Below are 22,366 nucleotides of genomic sequence, written 5' to 3' on the forward strand. Positions count from 1 at the left end.
AATAATACAGCAGTCGTGAATAACATTATTCCGAGCAGTAATGTAAAACGAAATAAAAACAATGAATTTTAAATAAAATTCTCATCGTTTATCGCAAGTGCGTTTATAAAATATAATATTATTTCGCGATAATCATGCATTAGAGATCAATCTTTTATTACTGGTTGCGTATTATAGTCATTTAAATGATCAAATTTTATATTTTTATTTCATCCATTAAATATAAAAGTAGTTATACTATTAGATATACATATAAAATATATTTAAATATATATATATATATATGTATAATTATAAATATTATTCTATCGAGAGTTAATATATGTATTTATAGCATATACATAAGGTAAATTTACATTTTTTTACTTCAAGATTGCATCAATTGAATCCTTTTTTGTCAGAATAATCGATATTGATTCTTGTCCTAATAAGAATTATTATCGTTTGAATAACTGTTATTACTTGAGTGCTCTCGTATCGAATGCAACGCTCATCTATGCCACTGAATAATCGTGAAAAAGCGCGAGTGTTTCACGCTATTAAAGTCTTTTATAGAAGGACCTTATAGAAATACTTGGAAACGCATTCGCTCGAAAACTGATATTCCATAGAAACGCGTTTTTTAAAGAGTCATTCGGGATCTTTATTAGCCCGTTAGAGAGCTACGGTTATGAGCTCTTCACGAGCATAGTCAATATATTTCTGAAAGACATTACAAAATAAAAAAGAGGAAAATAGAAAATATAAATTTTTTTTCTTTCTCACTAAATTGATCATCAATTTTAAAAAGGCGTGCAAATTTTTATGTCATATACATATAAATCTAATAAATTCATTGCCTATGTAAAGAACCGTCATATGATCTAAGAAACACTAATTTCATAATAAACTTAATTGTTTTAAAAAAAAAATTTTTTTTATTATAAAATAAATCATTACTCTGGGAACTATTTGTATGATATTATTTTATTATGTTATATACTATTGTATAATTATATTGTATTATATGTATATTATATTACTGAAATATAATTAAATATTTTTGTAATAACACAAGAATTTTTAATAAAAAAATTTATCGTGAAAATGAATCGTAGTTTTCGTATTTTATACGTTGTATTTGGCAATTAGCAATTGTGTGTATGAATATTGGTAAACGATCAATTATTCGTAATGAGAGATTCAATTTCCTTTAAAAACAATGAATTTTGAAAGAAAATATTATTATTATCCATTGATATGGTATTTCAATACAGATTATTTTGCTTATGCATACGAGATATTAAAATTTCATTGCAACTAATACATCTCAGCAAAATTACATGATTGCGGATTCGGTTTCGACCAGTATGTCAAACCGCAAAGCGATAGTATATTTCAATATAAACTATTATACAAATATAGAAATAGGATACAATTAATTAATATAAAGATATCTGTGGAATTCATTAGATTCGACTTATTGTATTTTTCTCGAGGAAGATTTCATGCCTTTGAATTGTTTTAAGCGAGTTCATTATGCGATCATGAATTTTTGCGAATATTGTTCGAGATGGTACTTGACTAATATTTGAAGGAATTTATTTTCGATTCGATCAAAAAGATAGAATTGATTTAGCGAGGTCGATGAGTTATTTACTTTCCAATAATACCAAGTTAAATATAGCGTATATATTCGATTGTTTTATAGAAATGTTGCGGGCAATTTTATAAGAATTACGTTTCAAACTACGCGATGTGATTTTATTACACAGTTTATATCACAAAATAGCACAGTATTCTACTTGTTAGGCAATAATTCAATGAAAAAACTTGTAATCTTGAGCTGTAATTACAATTTTAAGTAACTGCAAAATCAAATGATTTTCCAAAAATTAATAGAGTACCTACATTTTTTATAATTAATAAAATTAAAAATTTAGAAAAAAATAAAAATTATTGCTTTCAGTAATGTAAAGATAAATCCCTGTTCTCAATAATTAAAGAAATGGCAATTATACAATTACAATTAAATAAGAAAAAAGAAAGAGAACGAGAAAGATTAGAGATACCGAGAGAGAAATTGAATCTTTGAAATTGATTTGTTATATGTATATCGCATATACAGCTATCACTTTCAACGTTTTTGCGACCATTCATGGTCAGAGATAAAACGGTCGACCATTACGCTGCAAATCAAGATAACGCAAACTGTGTGTACGTGGACACACCAATTAATTCAACGAAACACAAAAGTTACGAACGCCCCTTGATCACCACGATCAATTAAATTCATCGATTACATTCGATCGTTATCGTTGATCTGGCGATATAACATCAAAGGAGTAGAACGTCGCTGTAGTGCGACGCAACAGGAAATCCAGCGCGAAACGCGGTGTTCCGTTACGGGAAAATAGCATCGTATCGTGAATGACCCTTCTGAGGAATACGAATGGTTTCGAGTTCATCTATTTTGTTTCGGAATCTCTCGAGATTCTTTGGGTAATGCGAAAGAAAGATGGATGATAACGCGTACCTGTTACGCCGTCGTGGCGCCTTCGACGACGTCGCGATGTCCCCACGACGGCCGTCCGTCGCGGTATGTCTTCGTTCGTGAACGTAACAGGTAAGGATTCCTTCCGGTTCTTCCGGTCGAGCGGAGAGCACACCTGTACCGGATTTGAATGATTAGCGCGCGCTGTCAGCGAAACCGACGGACGCGGAAGGCTCGCGTCGCGACGCCGCTCTGACGGCTCTCGTCGACGTCGACCCGGCCGTAGCAGGCTACCTCGCACCCTCTCTCCTGACCAACCCGCCACCACCATCCCCGGCTGCGTGGTCCGACGCGCAAGCGTGCGGCCGCCGCAGGTGCGAGAGAATAACGCGCGCTCTCTCACGGACACCTCTACGCACCTTGCGAAGCGAGGTAAGCACCGTCACGTAGGTGTCACGACCTCGGCGATTATGTCGCAGGTAGATGGGTAAGCGGGCAACCCTTCGTGTCTTTCACCTCCTTAAAGCGAGATATGTGTGGTCTGATAATCATTTCGAATCAAAATGGTGATTTGTCACGATTTATACGAAATGTTCAATCTATAACAGATTTTATCTTATTAGGTAATCATTGGAGATTTTTAGGAAAATACTTTTCAGATATCTACTTTTTTTCTGGCAAGTTGGTTAAGGGAATTTTGAGATCGACAATATATAACAATTGTTTCCTTATAACGGTACTCTTATTTTTTAATCATGAACTGAAACAATCTACATTATATTTTATCTCATTAGGTAACCATTGAAGCATTTTTAGGAAAATACTTTTCAGATACCTACTAAACTTTTTTTATGCGAAGTTTGCTAAGGGAATTTTGAGATCGACAATATATAACGATAACTGTTTCCTTATATAGGTCCTCTTATAATCATGAACTGAAAATATTCAATCTATATCATATTTTATTTTATTAAGTAACCATTGAAGCATTTTTAGGAAAATACTTTTCAGATATCTATTTTTTTTTTATGACAAGTTGGTTAAGGGAATTTTGAGATCGACAATATATAACAATTGTTTCCTTATAACGGTCCTCTTATAATCATGAACTGAAACAATCTACATTATATTTTATCTCATTAGGTAACCATTGAAGCATTTTTAGGAAAATACTTTTCAGATACCTACTAAGCTTTTTTTATGCGAAGTTTGCTAAGGGAATTTTGAGATCGACAATATATAACGACAACTGTTTCCTTATAATGGTCCTCTTATAATCATGAACTCTACGCTTTTGAATATGCAATTATGCATATTAACAAATATGCGTTCTTTTTATTAAAAGAAGGAAATTTATCTGAAAATCCCTCCATCACAACAGCTTTGTGAAGAAAGTAGTGCATTATAATATTTCTCAAGCTGTAGCTTCTAAAATATTTATCTTTTTTAATATTTTTTATATCATTAATATTCCTGACAATATTCGCTTGTCACAATTTCCACATCTCTCGTTTGGATATAAAATGTTATTATATAATATATATATATATATATATATATATATAATTATTTATATAATTTTAATTAAAATTTTCTCTCTACAAAAATATATACCATACTACCACATTTATATAATTTAAAATGTTCTAATTAAATTTATAATAATCCAATGCTAAAATCAATATTCAGGGTTTAAAGTTGAAAAAAAAAAAGGAACAAGACACATATTTTGTAAAAAGTGGACCTATTCGCATTCGAAGCGTGCGACTCCTCTTAACAGGGGGAGTTCTAAAAATAACTCGATGCAAGGGAGCTATCTGGTGTCGCATGACGCCGCCTCGACTTTTCTCATCCCCTTTCCGCGCAGGGAGACCTTCGTGGGAATATGAATAGATTGCCAACCAACGACTTCGCGTGGAGGAGGACGCGTATGCTGGACGTTGAGATTTATATAACTGAATGGTACCACGCATCCCCCGTACGTAGGTGTGTCACCCCACGCACCCGATACCGTCGACGTGCGTCAAGTGGAAAAGCGAAACAATCAAATTTTCATTCTTCCAATTTCGTCCACTTTCTCGCGTGGAAGGTAACGCGAAATTATTACGTCAAAATCAATCTCGATAAAAAGCCAAGTTTGCGAGAGCTTTCGCTATTTAATTTTATTTATTATTTCGTTATTGGATCCTATTATATATGTATACCACTGTTTCCGCAATGTAGTTTTAATAACTTGACTTATGACTTTTGTGTGTGTGAGTGTGCATGCGTAATAAAGTCTATTTAAAATTATTAATTACTCCAAAATTTTTTAAGATTAAAACAAATATAATTTTCGTGATATTTTAGATTTAAAAAAATTATTAGATTCGATTAGATCATTGTTGCGTCGAATTTTTTATTCGATAAATTATAGAGACGTTATATAATAAATAATTCAATAGTGCTATTTATTCATAATTATTTGAATAACTATTAGTACATTTTCCTAGTTAAATTAAAACGAAGTACGAGTACGAATGATTACTGTTCATTACCGTATGATGCTTTTGCTACGATTACTCTTTCGTTTAATTTTATTTATTATTTCGTTATTGGATCCTATTATATGTATACCACTGTTTTCGCAATGTAGTTTTAATAACTTGACTTATGACTTTTGTGTGTGTGAGTGTGCATGCGTAATAAAGTCTATTTAAAATTATTAATTACTCCAAAATATTTTTAGATTAAAACAAATATAATTTTCGTGATATTTTAGATTAAAAAAAATTATTAGATTCGAGTAGATCATTGTTGCGTCGAATTTTTTATTCGATAAATTATGGAGACGTTATATAATAAATAATTCAATAGTGCTATTTATTCATAATTATTTGAATAACTATTAGTACATTTTCCTAGTTAAATTAAAACGAAGTACGAGTACGAATGATTACTGTTCATTACCGTATGATGCTTTTGCTACGATTACTCTTTCGTTTAATTTTATTTATTATTTCGTTATTGGATCCTATTATATGTATACCACTGTTTCCGCAGTGTAGTTTCAATAACTTGACTTATGACTTTTGTGTGTGTGAGTGTGCATGCGTAATAAAGTCTATTTAAAATTATTAATTACTCCAAAATTTTTTAAGATTAAAACAAATATAATTTTCGTGATATTTTAGATTAAAGAAAATTATTAGATTCGATTAGATCATTGTTGCGTCGAATTTTTTGATCGATAAATTATGGAGACGTTATATAATAAATAATTCAATAGTGCTATTTATTCATAATTATTTGAATAACTATTAGTACATTTTCCTAGTTAAATTAAAACGAAGAACGAGTACGAATGATTACTGTTCATTACCGTATGATGCTTTTGCTACGATTACTCTTTCGTTTAATTTTATTTATTATTTCGTTATTGGATCCTATTATATATGTATACCACCGTTTTCGCAATGTAGTTTTAATAACTTGACTTATGACTTTTGTGTGTGTGAGTGTGCATGCGTAATAAAGTCTATTTAAAATTATTAATTACTCCAAAATTTTTTAAGATTAAAACAAATATAATTTTCGTGATATTTTAGATTAAAAAAAATTATTAGATTCGATTAGATCATTGTTGCGTCGAATTTTTTGATCGATAAATTATGGAGACGTTATATAATAAATAATTCAATAGTGCTATTTATTCATAATTATTTGAATAACTATTAGTACATTTTCCTAGTTAAATTAAAACGAAGTACGAGTACGAATGATTACTGTTCATTACCGTATGATGCTTTTGCTACGATTACTCTTTCGTTTAATTTTATTTATTATTTCGTTATTGGATCCTATTATATGTATACCACTGTTTCCGCAATGTAGTTTTAATAACTTGACTTATGACTTTTGTGTGTGTGAGTGTGCATGCGTAATAAAGTCTATTTAAAATTATTAATTACTCCAAAATTTTTTAAGATTAAAACAAATATAATTAACGTGATATTTTAGATTAAAGAAAATTATTAGATTCGATTAGATCATTGTTGCGTCGAATTTTTTGATCGATAAATTATGGAGACGTTATATAATAAATAATTCAATAGTGCTATTTATTCATAATTATTTGAATAACTATTAGTACATTTTCCTAGTTAAATTAAAACGAAGTACGAGTACGAATGATTACTGTTCATTACCGTATGATGCTTTTGCTACGATTACTCTTTCGTTTAATTTTATTTATTATTTCGTTATTGGATCATATTATATGTATACCACTGTTTCCGCAGTGTAGTTTCAATAACTTGACTTATGACTTTTGTGTGTGTGAGTGTGCATGCGTAATAAAGTCTATTTAAAATTATTAATTACTCCAAAATTTTTTAAGATTAAAACAAATATAATTTTCGTGATATTTTAGATTAAAGAAAATTATTAGATTCGATTAGATCATTGTTGCGTCGAATTTTTTGATCGATAAATTATGGAGACATTATATAATAAATAATTCAATAGTGCTATTTATTCATAATTATTTGAATAACTATTAGTACATTTTCCTAGTTAAATTAAAACGAATTACGAGTACGAATGATTACTGTTCATTACCGTACGATGCTTTTGCTACGATTACTCTTGTTAAAGAATTACACGAAAGCATCTTAGGTGAGAGGTAATTTTGAGCCATTACTCGTTTACATTATGTACCGTACTAATGAAATTCCAGCATACGAAATCATGTTAGTCGAGGATGAAGTAGATAAAGACAGCCTTTGCCACGCGCGGTTCGCTTGGATTTGTACGGTTAAAGTGGATTTCCCAGACACGTCGACCGAGTATCCTTTCGGGGTCGCCAGGATTTTCGCAAATGTTGTAGAAAGAGGACGGGAGATAAAGTTGAGAATTGCCGCGATGGTTTCAACTTTTGTCCATGATTGGTCAGTATTATCCAATTCTTATTCGCCTATGCGATAAAATCTCTCTTTAATTAAAACTCCCATCAAAGTTTAGGTACAAAAGAAAAGCTCGTTTTTTTCCAGTTATCAGTGAGAAAACATCATAAATTTTACGAGATGTTGATATTATGTCATAAGATGAATTCGTAGTAGATATTTCAGAAAAAAATTTTGGCATAATTCCAATATTTAAATTGCGCAAATCTATAAAAATTTGTGGTAATGTCGACTAATCGACATAATTTATGATTTATTTGTAATCATGATAAATTACAAACATTTTGATTGCTTAAGAGATATTTATTCTACTTTGAGAATAATAATTAAAAATTTGATATTAAGTGCGCGAGAAAAAATGTATAACAATCTTATATTTATTATTAAACTCATAAAACGATGAAAGCTTGTAAATTGACTTGGGGAAGAAAAAGAATTGAATCAATATATCAATTCTGACGGCAGTCTTTAGGGTGATGTAAGGATTAATGAGAATATTTTTCCTCAAGTTAGAGTGCTTTAATAGAAATAGAAATATAGTATTGTAATTTATTTGATCGATAAGAAATCACATGTGTATAAGAAAGCAACATAATTTTCTTTCAGCATGCCACGCGTTGCGACAAATGTTTATTTTATGATAAATGTCTAGTTTATGTAACAAAGCTGCTTTCTCAATGACGGAAAGAGAGGAAGGAAACATACGGACATCTTGGAAATTCGGCATGCGGATTCGCAACTGCTTTTCTTCCCACAATGTTAGCAAATCCGACGATAAAGATAACAGCGTGCATAGAAAGCATTAAAGTTTATCCCTTTAAAGCCTACGTCAGACAATATTACTGTCGCGTTTCCTAAACAGCTTGTTTTCGAGTACTCGCACCTTGTAAATCATACTTGGAATATGGAACTTGCTCGAGCAACATCTATCACACTCTCTCCATCACTTCCGAGCATAAGAATTAAGAAAAAAGAGATGATAATCATCCATAGCAATATAATTTATAATTGTAATAAATGCTACTTATTGTTTGCAATTTTTCACCGTAATTATTACACAATAAAACTTTTTGTTAAACTTTCAACTGTATAACTCTCACTGTATATTTGCATGTTTATATTATATTATATAATTAATATTTGTACTTGTCTGCAATTGTTTGTAATTTTATATTATCTTCTCAATAAGCTACAATTTAAACAGTCACAAACATTACTGAACCGTGCAAGCAAATATCGATTTTTTTATCATTAAAAATTAAATGTAACAATGCTCTCTATAATATTCCGCCTCTTTAATATCCTATAATCCAGCACGTTCGCAGATACCATATACACATACCGCTGAAAATTTGTTTATCGTAATGAGTACCGCATGAAATATTCTACCTGCGTTTCATTTCGCTGCGCAAATATCGCACATGTATAAATATGTACTTTTGCGGCCCCGGAGAATTTAATAATCAGCGGCCAATTTAAATAATCTTCTTTCGTGTCATTATTGCACGATTGTAATAAAAATTCACGATTAATTATGTTTCTGTTCTCCATATTATTATATATAACATGAAATATATACTGTTCATCTCGATAATTGATCTTTGATTATATTACATATACGATACTTTTACTCGTCAAATGAATTTATAAAGAAATAATAATCGAAAACAATCAGACTTTTTTATTGTATTATTTAAGTCACGTTAAAATACATATTTCCAAATTGTCAAAGCAAATTAAAAATACATACTTGCTGATCTTGATTGTATTTGCCGACTAGTTTATATCATTTATTCAAGATTATATCATTTATTCAGGATTCTCCCAGTCAAGACCTTTTGCTCCAAAGAATAAATTATTGTAGAGATCAATACTTTTCTGAGAGAGGGAGAGATATTGCTATGAAAGACTTTATTTTTATTACAAAAATAAAATTTATTCAGATACATAATCGTGTTATTTGAAACATGAATTTAGTGTGCGCGTGTGGTTTCATTGTGGATGAAATCCTTCGACCGTGCATGTCGATAAACTTTCGCAAATATCAAAGCTTCTCCTGTCTTTCTCTTTCTCTCTCTCTCTCTCTCCCAATTCCTGCCGCCATTCCTCTGTATATTGGCTATCGAATAGTCGCTGGTTTTCTTCTGATGTTTATCGATTACAAACGAAGCCATTGCATACGTTAGTCTAGTCGTCAATATTACCTCAGCACTTCGATATTTGAAAAGTCGTTGTATTGTTATGTCATCATTCTTTGACAGGTATTTCGCGTCTCTGTAATTCCGAAAAACCGCTTAGATTCCTCGTTAAAAATTCTCTCTTTCCTCATCCATCAAGATTTCAATTTCGTAGCTCGCACTATCATTGATAGACTGCTTTGTGAGACTTTATTTTGCGAAAAAACATTTTATCATTATAAATTATTACAAAAGACACAATAAGTGCTAATAAAAATTTGGAGCAGAGCTGTTTTGTGATGATATATAAATTACAAATTTGTAAACTTGAAGCTTGATTTGAACGTTGAATATTTTGCGTTTTCAAGTGAGAAAATACGACAGATACATTTATTCAGATCACGTATAATGTAAAGGACGCTCGATTTTCCGCTTTTCGAGGACGCAAGCTCCAAATTCATGACGCTCACGATCTGATCTAACGTTCACGACACACCGAAGGTTGACCAAAAAAAAAGGAAGATCGACTTGAGATGAGCATTTTATTTCTTACAGTTCTTCATTGTAAGGCTATTATATTCACTCGCAACTTTATTACTTTCTTTCTGCAAATCCCTTTAAGCTTTCGCGAGACCGACCTTCCAAACCTATTTACGTCTAAAGAACGCAATCTCGAGCACCTACGTAGAAATTATGCCTTTTTTTCAACCCATACATCACTCATTATTATCACGAGTATTCTCCAGTTAGTCACTATGTCGAAAAAATTGCTTTAAGAAGCAATCTACCGTGTTGTTTGCCTGCCGCGCCAAAAATCTTTACGTTTTTGTAAGAAACGATCTCTTTCCTTAGTGGTCTCTCGGATAATCGTGCTTCAAGCTGCTAGAGATTTAATTTTTTAGAAACTGCAATCGTTGCAGTACTATCGGCCTTGACACACAGAGCTTCTTTTAAGAAAAACTAATTTTCGATATATTTATCGAGAAACGATAATGAAGTATGTCACGCGTATACCTTTCCGTTTAATAAAAAAATCCTTAGCTTTATTTGGACAGAGAGAAAGAGAGAGTTTTTTATTATTGTTAAAAGATGAACACTAAAATTATGAAACAATAGAAAATAAATTTTTATTTTCTCAAAATTTTTTATTATTTATTTCTCAAGTTTTTTATTATTGTTAAAAAATTAACACTAAAATTATGAAACAATAGAAAATAAATTTTTATTTTCTCAAAATTGAAATATTATGAACTTGTAGTAATCTTGAATATATTTACTTAATCAATTCTTTATCCCTATTTTGATTAAAACTTTCCTTCTTAAAAAAAATAAAATCAATAATGTGAAACACCTCAACACCCAAACTTCGTAACGAATGAATCAAGATTCCCTCAGAGTAAAACAAGGGTAACTGCGTAAGTTGTTAAAAGTGCGGTCACGAAACGAACACTTGGGTATTCTCTTGAGAATAACACGTGCTATATTCCTTCGTTCTGTTTAACTCGCAAAACGCAAAGCAGACCGACGACGATAAAATGTAAGAAATGATATAACATGATTATCTCGTCGGAACGTGCAGTAGAATCGATTAAGGTTGAAAGATGTCACGACTACTCTAATTGGCGAATCCTATGCTTTTTGCCGCGTTCTGTCCGCAGATATATGTAAAATTCTATTATCAGTATAAAAAAGATCAAACGATTGGATCCACGCGAGTACTTTGGCGTAATCTCTTGAAATTATACGCGCGATCTTTCCATGAGGTACGGAAAAAAGGGACGACGAATGCAATTTTTTAAATGTAAAGCAGTTGCGAGCGCAAGAAAAAAATTGATTGAAAGTAAGATCGCCGGTTTTAAAATGCAAAATCGCGGCGATCGAGTCAGAGACCCGGAAAAGCCGGGCCCTTCCGCAAGCTTTCGAGATTTTCTTCGCGGAAAATTGCAATTTTGTCTTTAAGATGGATGGAAAAAAGTATTATTTAAAGGATAGAATTGAAAGACTGTGAGAAATCGCATAAGTAAAGACGGTGGATCTTCGAACGGATAATTGAATTTTTTCACTATGCAACGAGAGAGCAGCAATAAGAACTAAGCAGAATCTTTTTATTCTCGAACATTGTAACACAATTAACTTGTTTGCAATTTTATTCTATCCTTCTTGCAAATAAGTAGAAATTACAATTAAATATAGAATTAGAGTTTCTATGCACAAATACTTTTGTATAAAATATGATATGAATTAAGAATATATATTATATATTTTTTCTCTTTCCGTAAGATTTATTTCTGAGTATAGTTAATTAAAATTAATGAGACTCAAATAATTTTCAAGACTATTCTAAACCATGTCTCTGAGAAGTCTTGAAAATCTAAAGTTTTCGGAGCGACGGTAAACCGAACCGTCAGAGTGCTTAACTTCAAAAATGTAGCTCGACGAGCATTCCATTATGCTTGAAAAATGTAAATGCCCCATTAAAAGTTCAAGATAAGATGCCAGATGCTAGAGTAAGCTAATGTCATCAGCTCGCCCAAGATATTCTTAAGAGAATCCTTATCATGATTACTACTATTCATCGGCTGCGTTTATATATTGTTATATATTGTTTCGTTCATTTCGTCTTGTTCTTAATATTTAAGCAAACTATCAATTTTCTCTTTTCTTAAAATACATTTTATTTCAATAACTTTTTTTAAATGGCGGAAACGCATGCGATCATTTTATCAATTGTCAAGTTGTATACAAAATTAATCTTTCGCGCGCGAATAAGTAATTTATTTTTATTAACAAAAGTAACAATGGATATTCATCAGTTATCGAATTTTCTAACAACACGAATAATATGACAATATATTAGAATAAAACAAGCGGTCGATAATAAAAAATATTAAAAAAAGACATACTTATCATAAGTTAACGTTAAACTATCTGAATAGCGACTCTAAAAAATCGGAGAAAATACTTATTTATTTACTGAATTGCTATAATATATGTATTTATTTGATTAAATTTATCATTTATTGAATTTTAGAATCTCATTAACAGTAATAGTTTGCAATATTAATGACTAATACATCAGCTCTACTATAAATCAGTATACAGAGTATGTTTAGAAACTATGAAACGCATTGTACATTGTATTATAAATAATGAAAATTAAACTTTTTTTCACAGAACATATAATTACACTTTTATACAACGCATCTGGTAACTTTCTTTCAATACCGTGTCCCGAATATAAAATCATATTGAAGAATAAAAGATTATTCATGAATATAAAAGAAATAGAAAAAAGGGTTTATTTTTTAAGGCCAAGTGAGCTAGCATTCTGCTATTCATAATCGCAACGTCACTCTGAATCATTCATAATCACGCGATTCCGTTCTATCGTCGTACAATACAAGGATTAACATTTAAAGCCGGCATCCTGTCTTGCAGACTACTGCTATTGTCACTGCAGTTTAATTGGATATTCCTAGTTGAGATATCGCGGCCATTTAAACGGACCTGACTGATTGATGACTTTTAATCAACAAGCAAGAATAAACCAATCGTACATCATCTCTGTTCATGTTTACACAACATCGCACAACTATACAATATTTGCACTCACAATCGAGAAGGCTAACGTCAAAACTATATCCATTAATTATATCACATGAGATAAGATATTAGATTTTTTTATTACAACTCCAGATTTTAAAGATATATTAATTAAAAGCACATTTAATGATTGAAGAATTTTATATAAGCTCGACAATAAATCATACGACCAGATAATCTTTATGTATTTTACATCGCGACGATACTGAACATTGATTGAGTCTTAAATTTCTCTCTTTGCGTAAATATAAATAAATAAAATTAAAGTTATAATGAAATCTAAAAGAAAAGCCCAGCGAAATTTATCATTTTTTCCCTCGACAATCGCGGCTTAGTCTATTCGTCAATCCCAGGCAGATTAATGCACCTGCTGCCTCAGCAAATTTATCGTTGAAACAACTCGTGTTCGATATTGTGTTTTTAGCTTGTTTACCAGCTTTAAATTCACGAGTTCTATTATTCCGCGAGCGAGCAATTTCACGCTTTATCATATTGTAGGCTCAATTCAAAAAGACGAGAGATGCATTCAAAATATGCAATAAATATAAAAATAGACTGATAAAAGACAAAACAATATAAAATAAGACTGAAAGACTGCGCGCAATAAATAAATATATATATATATATATATATATTTAAAACATGAATAATTCATGCACACACATAGAAAGATATCTTAATTTAATTAAAATTCTAAAATTAAATCTAAATTTCTAATTAAAAATTAAATTAAATTTTGTTCATTAAGTTTTCTCCAACATTAAATTAATTGTTGTTATATAATAATATAATCATAATATCTAATTATGTATGCATTTCTGTGTATATAATTATAATTATAGTTCTCGAATTTAAAAAATACTTGAAAATTATTATTCAACGTTACTAATAGTAGAATATAACAATTGTGCACAAAATGTCAGTTTCTCAGAATAGTTCGACGCATGATGCGGGAGATCTCGCACCATTTCACGAATAATTTTAAGATATATCTCGTCATAATTCAAACTTAAATGAAACTTTACTTCTTTCAAGACAAAATTAAAGCACTGGTCGTCTTGTCATTTGCAGGAAATAGAATGGAGTTTCCGTAAACTTCGAAGTGCTGGTTAACGTTATGATATGAGAAACCGTGCAAAGTTCCTCTCGAGCAAGAGAATCTCAGATCTTTGCTGTAATCATAGAGATGTTTCTCAATATCCATCAGTATCAGATTTATCAGTACCAGATAATGTTCTCTAATTAATGACAATATAATTATATTATCATACAACTATAGTTATATAATGTGAAAAAAAAATTTAGTTAATCAAATTTAATTTAATTATTAATAAGAAATGTAAATTTAAGTTTAGAGGTTAATATGTGTCTAATTAGATTTACATGTGTGCATTTCTGTGTGTACGCAATGAATTATTCATATTTTAAGTGAAGCATTTTCGTTCGATATTGACGAATCATACACGGCTTGCATGTACAATGAATGATTTATGCTTGCATGGAGAAATCTGTCTTCGTAAGATCAAATAAACCACTACCATATATCGTCGTCACTATTCTACTTGGCGAAACAAAGGGACCCGTCATCACGGAGAAACAAACCATTCATGCATATGTTATAACGAAGCAAGTAGAAAATCCATACTTTACGGGTTTTCACTTCCTTTTTTCTCCGTTTCCTTTCTTAAATCGACAAAGCTTTCACCGCGGTGTATTTTCTATAACTATGATAGAAAAAAATTCAAATGCAAAAAATAGTTCGCATTATTAAAAAACAAAAAAAATTATTTTTCTTATTTTCTTATTGTAACTAGAAAAGAGAACGCTTTCATATTTAATAATAATGGAAAAAGTTAGAAGTTTGAAATCTTTATCGTGTAGATTCTGTTATTAAAAATTTCTGTTTTGCTTTACAACTTTTTTGTGTGACTTTACAAATTTTTACCTACTAAGCAATTTTACCAAATTTTACGAGCTTATTTCGCACGATGACTAGACGCATTGGAAAATCCGCATTCCCCGAAAGACTGCTGGAAAATAAGGGAGTGTTGATGGGATGACGAACGACCCGAGGGTCGAAAAGAAAGCCAAAGTCAAGCGCTTGTGACATATGATGAACGCGGAAATGATTTTCCGAACGTACCATGCGAAATTTTCTTTTATCCGAAATCGGCGCTTTTCTTCACGACTTATTTTTTTTTTTATTTGGATAACAAATTATGGCTGTTTTCCCTTGACGATATGCTACATCAACGAAGCTACCTTTTTGAAAGTAGAACAAGAGCCTTTCTCCAAGAAAATTCTTATTTCTTTCTGTGTTACCTCTCAACATATATTCCTGACAATATCTGAAATATTCTTCTCCCATCACAATTCCCGGAGAATATTTTCTTATCAACAAGATAATATTTATGTAATAGGCAATTAACGTTGACTATTTTAAAAAATTTTTAATTTTTAATTTTCTAATGATATTGTAAATTGATTTTAAATTTGACAATATAAAGTTAGATATTCAATGCGCTTTAAACGCAGACCTACATAGATGTCTTCGAAATTTCGAATAAAGAATTGGAGAGAATAAGTAACGAAAAGTCAAATGCATAAGCATTCGGATTTTCGTCACAAAAATGACGTGACTTTCTTCCGCGCTTTCGATACATATTTTCTCTCTGAAAAATCTCGATTGTACGAGAAGTACATAACATTGATCATAAATAAAATTTTAAAAATAGTAATCTCTTAAAAAAAATAGTAATCTACCACAAAAAAAGTAAAATTTATATTAAATAATTACCAAGTTCTTTTGTTTTGAAGAAAACAAGGTTCAAAATTATCAAATTGTCAAATATGATATCAAATATAAATATTTTTAATTCTTCAGAATCTTTACTAGAATCTTTAATATATCTAAATATGTGTGTGTTTTATTTATATTTATATATAATTTTAATATATCCTATATTATATAAAATATTTTATTATTGATTAATCATTTTAATTTAGAACATATTGTTTATACCATCTTGCTACAAAATAAATACAAAAGTGTAAGTTTGCAAATTGTATTATATATTTATATATTTGATATGATTATACTTCCAAGTTTTTATTGGTATATTTTACATAACAACAGTCACTTTTGAGCCAAACCAACGGTTCTTTTCAATGGAATATATGTATACAGTTATTACCAACTAAAGCAACACCTTACCGGGTGCAAATACAGCGTATTGAAATTTTCGAGCGCAATATGTGGCGCACATATGTACGTGAACATGTATTTAAATTATGTAAAAGACGAGATTGTACTATTTCCTTTGGTGTAATAAAAACGTGATTGCTCGTTTTATGAAAGATATGCGTAGCGAACCACAATGGTGAAAAAGAAATTGACGTTTTTTCTAGACAAAGTTCTTTTTAACCTTGGGAAATAACGTGGTTGCTCACGTAAAAAATTTTGAACTACTGAAACCGTTATAATTTTCGTGAGTTCGGTGTCGTAAAAAGAAGCAACACCATGATCACGAACAAACTTAAAAATCATTTTTAGTTATAACATCGAAAATTTTCAATCAAAATAAAAAATCACTTTTAATATGCTGAATTTATTTTATTTATTTTCATCAATTATTTATAAACTTTAAATGCAAACTCAAGTTAATATATAAAATTACTTCTTTTATTTTTTATAAAACGCCGACCAAAATTTTACGTTTCAAAATAACTAATTTCAGAAAAAATTATATATATAAAATATATGTACATCTATATATATATATTTATGTCTGTATGTGTAAAGTTTTTTGTGAAATTAGTCTTTTTAAAATGTCAAATTTTTATCTATGTTTTATTAAAAAAGTAAAAGAACTGAATTTACATATAAATTTTGCATTTGCACTTTTAGTTTATAAATAATTTTATTGATGAAATATTATAATTAATTTCTTAATTCCATATATAATATATACATATATATATATAATGGATTAAGAAAGTAATTGACATACAGAGAAATCAAATTATGTTTCAGTTCATTTCGCGTATTTCTTATTAACTTGACATATGACATATACTCGTATCAAAGAATCATAGAAAATTAATTTCTTAAAACCATAAAAAATGTAATATTGCCTTAAAACGATATTAATAAACCGATATATTACTTTCAATAATAGAATTTTGTCTACAGTCACAAGCAGTTAAATTACAATCTTGCGCAAAGGGCGGTATAATTTATCCGTTCGATAAACGCGATTGAAGGATGAAGTTAAACATCATATAACGCTATGACGTTGTAGCCGATTTTTCAATCAAGTTTTAATTGATTCCACGAGATTGCGCGTGAACTATAAATAAGATTAAAATAAAATGTCACGATCGTGAGACAAACGATATGCCATGTAATTAACACCTATCTAATCACCTGGCGCTTCAAGCGACGTTTCTCATAGTCTTAATTATTACAATTTTACCTATACTTTCACGTTTCGTGTAAATTCTCGTAAAATATTCTGTTAATTTATTCTCGATTCATTTGTGACTTTCACAATATGCCACGTTATTGTTAACGATAACCTATATAAATACTGTAAAATGTATAATTCATATAATCAATCAATATTATAAAAATGCATAAATATATATAAATATTTAATTCCAACATTTCAAATTTTCTTTCATTACATTTAAATTCTATATATAATTATAAATATGATATTACATATACAAAGTAATGTAATGAAAAAACAAGGTGCCCAGCAGACTCAATGAAAAAAATTCCCTGACCTTTTCTGATTTTCCAAGACCAGAAATTAATTTTTTCCTTGGCTCTTTAGTATTATTTTTTCCAAATATATAATTTGCAGATATCTATGGTATATGATAAATCAATTAAATGTATAATTATGAAATTCTTGAGATATTTTTGTCAATTATACAATCTGCATTATGTGCGATAATCGAAACAAACATATCACTATTAACTATTTAAATAATCACCTTTTTTATTTATATTATATCAATTTTTTTAGTTTTGTCTTTATCAAACACATTGAAATAAAATAACACGACAATGAAAATATAAATTAACGAACACGCTGTCGATTTTTAACAACACAGAAAATTAGTATGCTGGGAGTCAAGAAAAAGTTTAATTTATTTAATAAAAAATGTCAAATTATTGATACAAATGTAGAATAATGTAAAAAAAATCCAGATAAATAGTAAAATTTCCTGACTTTTCCCTGACAATTCCAGATTTATAACATTTTCTGACAATGCTCCAGATTTCCCTGATCTCTAGACACCCCGAAAAAGATCTTTCCTTATTTCTCGCTAACATTTCTAAAAAAGTAGAAGTGTGCTAATAAAAAATTAATCTATATTATAATTCTCGACGTACGTATATACCTACTTTATAAAATATTGTAATAATTCTTTTTTCTAGCGACATGGAGATAAAAAATAGAATTAATTGTTTGCATAACAAAATGTAGCGCGCACGTTAAATTATTCATGTCTATTAATGTATCGTGGTGGCAGAGACTTCTCCGCGCGTGTAACTAATTCATTACTCTCAATCCTCTAATGAGATTACTCGAAGTAGTCCGCGCGCATGAGGTAATGTATAACTAATTTTACCAGTCTAAATGAGGAACGCGTGAGGGGAAAGTCCCCGATGTACTCTTAATCATAATTCTTTTTTAACAAATCGCAAGAAACTCAGTTGAAGCACATTCAGTAATGAGATCAGAATTTTAAGCCTTCTGTAATAACACCGCGGTAAATTAATAAAGCGAAGCTCCTTGGGCAGAGAAAGAGAGAAAATCATCATAGCGAATATTTCAATGTATTAATTTTATTCATCCCTTCTAGGATTTAAAATTATCCATGTATGCATTCCTTTAAAATTTTCAAAGTATATATTTTCTGTATCTATTTCAAATTATATATAGCAATATAAAAATATATAATAATTGATTTTTTGAGAAATACGATTGGGAAAGAGACAAATTTCTTTTGTGCAGCAAATAATAATTTTTGCGCTCAAATAATTATGAAATTTTTATATATACGAAAATTCCTCATAATCTTAAGCTAACAATGAGGAATAAAATCCATTCATCGATCTCTCAACAATACACATGGTTTCTCGTGGGAAAAATAAAATATATATAGTTGTATAAAAAATAAAAACTATAGGATAGTGTGAAGTAAAATTACAGTCGGCAATGGATCGCGATGCACTTTTCCTCATCGACGTGAAAAAGCGGCAATTTTTCCCGCGGGTATATGTCGCCGATGACACAAAAATATCCCGGCGCATCTCGCTACTGTGATAATCAACTTGCAGATGCAAATCGAGCTGAAACTTCATTTCCAGCTGATCATGTATTTGTATATACATACGCGTCTACATATAAAATATACTTAAAGAAATGTAGAAAAAATGTAAAATATATACATACCGTGTCACAGAAGCAAATATACATATACATAATACATATAACGTCAATCGCAAATCACAGTGATTCTCTGTGATTAAATTATAATAAAATTTCGTCAAGAAAAGCGCCATTTGTGTGCATTCCGGTTCGAACATTAGAAATAATAAATCAACAATCTATTTGTCTCGTATACATGAATCTTTATATAAAACATATGGTAATTACCAAAGAAAAATTGATTAAAAATACGTGAATTTATTCATCAAATCTCCGCGAATTATGAAAATAAAAGCTCATGTATTTTATACATAAATATAATTTCACAAAAAAATTAATTTATTCTTTTTTGATTAAAATTTTGCAAAAATTTGTAAAATTAATGTTTATAACATTTAGAGCAGACCATAAAAATAATATTAATCGATATCGATTAAATACTAAACTTTTCTTAAAAATTTAATTTAATATGATTCAAATTACATTTTTACTGAAAATTATCATTAAATTCGGTATATAGATCAATGTAAGCGCGAACTAAAATAACCACTTTCTATCTCGGATGTATGAACCGGCGGCCGACCAGTGTGAAAACCGCTCTTGCACACGTCATTTACACGCTCACATTTTCGAAACAACGGTGGAATGTGGCTTAATTAACCTGTCAGCATGCGTGTAGTGTCTACGAACCATGCAGACTTTAGACACTTTTGATATTCGACGTGACAATGTGTAAGTCGTGCGCTTCGTGAATTATTAACTCGACACATTCATATATAGATATATTACAAAAATAAGCAAATATTATACAAAAAACTGTTCCGTAGTTCATTCATTATACGTATAGTCAAATATAAAATTCATCATTTCTAATTAAATTTTGTATAATTAATTCCATATAAAAGTTTACCTTTACATGGTGTTCTTATTTGAAAAAAGCATCAAATATTTTTATTGTAAATATAGAAATCGTATTTGATGTAAGCTTATAAAATATTTTATTGCAACATTTGTTAAAAACTGCAAATTTAAATTTATATATGCTAATAATCATCTTAAAAAACTTTTACTTTCTTTCGTAGCTTTTTTTGTTTTTTTTATTTGCTTATTTTTGTTTAATTAAAAAAATAATTTAACACTCACCCTATTTTGATGCAGTGGAGTTGTAGTATGCACAACGTTGATGTATCTGTAAAATACAAATATATTTAAATTATAAAACAGCATTCAAAATAATTTACATTTAATAAGTAATTATTGAACTCAATTAAATTTTTATATTTGTCCTCTAAACAGAGATATCACATATATATATACCTATATATATATATATATATATATATATATATATTTATATATATATAATATATGTATAATTTAAAAATCACATATTGTATATATTTTACAGATTTTAATACGTAATACATTATTTAAAAAAAAACTGTTTCTAAATTTTATATTTTAAATGAGAATTTATTTTCAGCTTATAGTAAGAATTCATTTCTTATATAAATATTGTATAAAATACAAATAATACTCTAAACAATAATTATGAAATTCTTGAAATTATTTTAACATATTTTATACATATGTATAAAAATATTAATTATTATGTATATTTTTAAAATCAACATTGTACAAATTATATTCAAATAAAATTTAAAATGTTATATATATATATATATATATATATATATATATATATATTTATGATAAATAGATCGCCAATGTTAAATAGATCGCCACAATAAAATTAAATGAACAATTAATTTTATATACAAGTAACAAATAATAAATTGAATAAATTATAAACTGTTCACCTCTCGGTTGCTCCACTGTCTGATATCCTCCCCGAGTCATCTTTTCGGTTCAGCCTTTACTGTTCCTCCATGGCATTCACTCGCAAACACATGGTTAATTACGATTGCGCACACACTAATTAGCAGAATAGGACAATTACGCGACACTTTGCACGACACTCCCGACGTTTAATCGCACGCGACCTTACTGAATTGCGACGGAAAAATTACGCGAAAACTAAAGCCGGCACATATTAGGATTCACTCGATACATGTAATCTGTAAAATACAAAATGTACAAATTACAAAAGAATATTTGAAATATTTATTAAATGTTTATTACGCGTAATTAAATTTTTTATTATGCGATAAAATTTATGCCATTCATTGTAATAATGCTATTTTTGTTTATTAACAATTGTTCGTGATATAAAAAACTGCATAAATACACAATAGTATACAGATTGAAACTAAAGTTTTTCATGAAATGTCAGCAATATATCAAAGTATTTTATATCTTTAATCTAAAAATAATGAAAAAATTACATATAAATAAACGAAAATCGCGAGATGAAATATATATTCGACTCCAAATATATTTACAGAAAAAATTATATTACTGATAAATATTGTAATATATAAAATAATAATGTATAATTTTCCCTTTCTATCAATTCAAATTTCAAATAAATATGTTTTGATAAATAGTTTCGATATTTTTACAATATTTTAACACGAGGTGATCAATCGAACGAGTTATAATTATTTCTTATTATATTTTAATATTATATTTTAATTATTTATCCCTAATAGTATATTAAAAAATAAGCAAAAAAAAAATATATATATATATATTTAATATGTATATACATTATACATATATTTAATATATATAATTAATTGTTCAGTGCCACGCATAACATAT

At 29.2% G+C, this 22,366-nt stretch overlaps 1 protein-coding gene across 2 annotated transcripts in view; it reads right to left on the reverse strand.

The window, feature by feature from the left end:
- Positions 1–22,366, reverse strand: part of LOC114941807 (uncharacterized) — a 95,389-nt gene that overhangs the window by 70,635 nt on the left and 2,388 nt on the right. The window contains exons 3-4 of one of the 2 annotated variants that reach the window (XM_029316946.2): positions 21,463–21,720; positions 20,786–20,831 (exon numbers count right to left, since the gene is read on the reverse strand). The gene's annotated coding sequence lies outside the window, so the exon portion shown is untranslated. Of the gene's footprint in view, positions 1–2,515; positions 2,736–20,785; positions 20,832–21,462; positions 21,721–22,366 lie in introns of those variants that run through there. The other variant, XM_029316945.2, reaches the window with a different exon arrangement.

The sequence above is a fragment of the Nylanderia fulva genome, unplaced genomic scaffold (genome assembly GCF_048542155.1).
Source record: "Nylanderia fulva isolate GAGA-0341 unplaced genomic scaffold, ASM4854215v1 Scaffold3, whole genome shotgun sequence".
NCBI classification, from domain to species: Eukaryota; Metazoa; Arthropoda; class Insecta; order Hymenoptera; family Formicidae; genus Nylanderia; species Nylanderia fulva.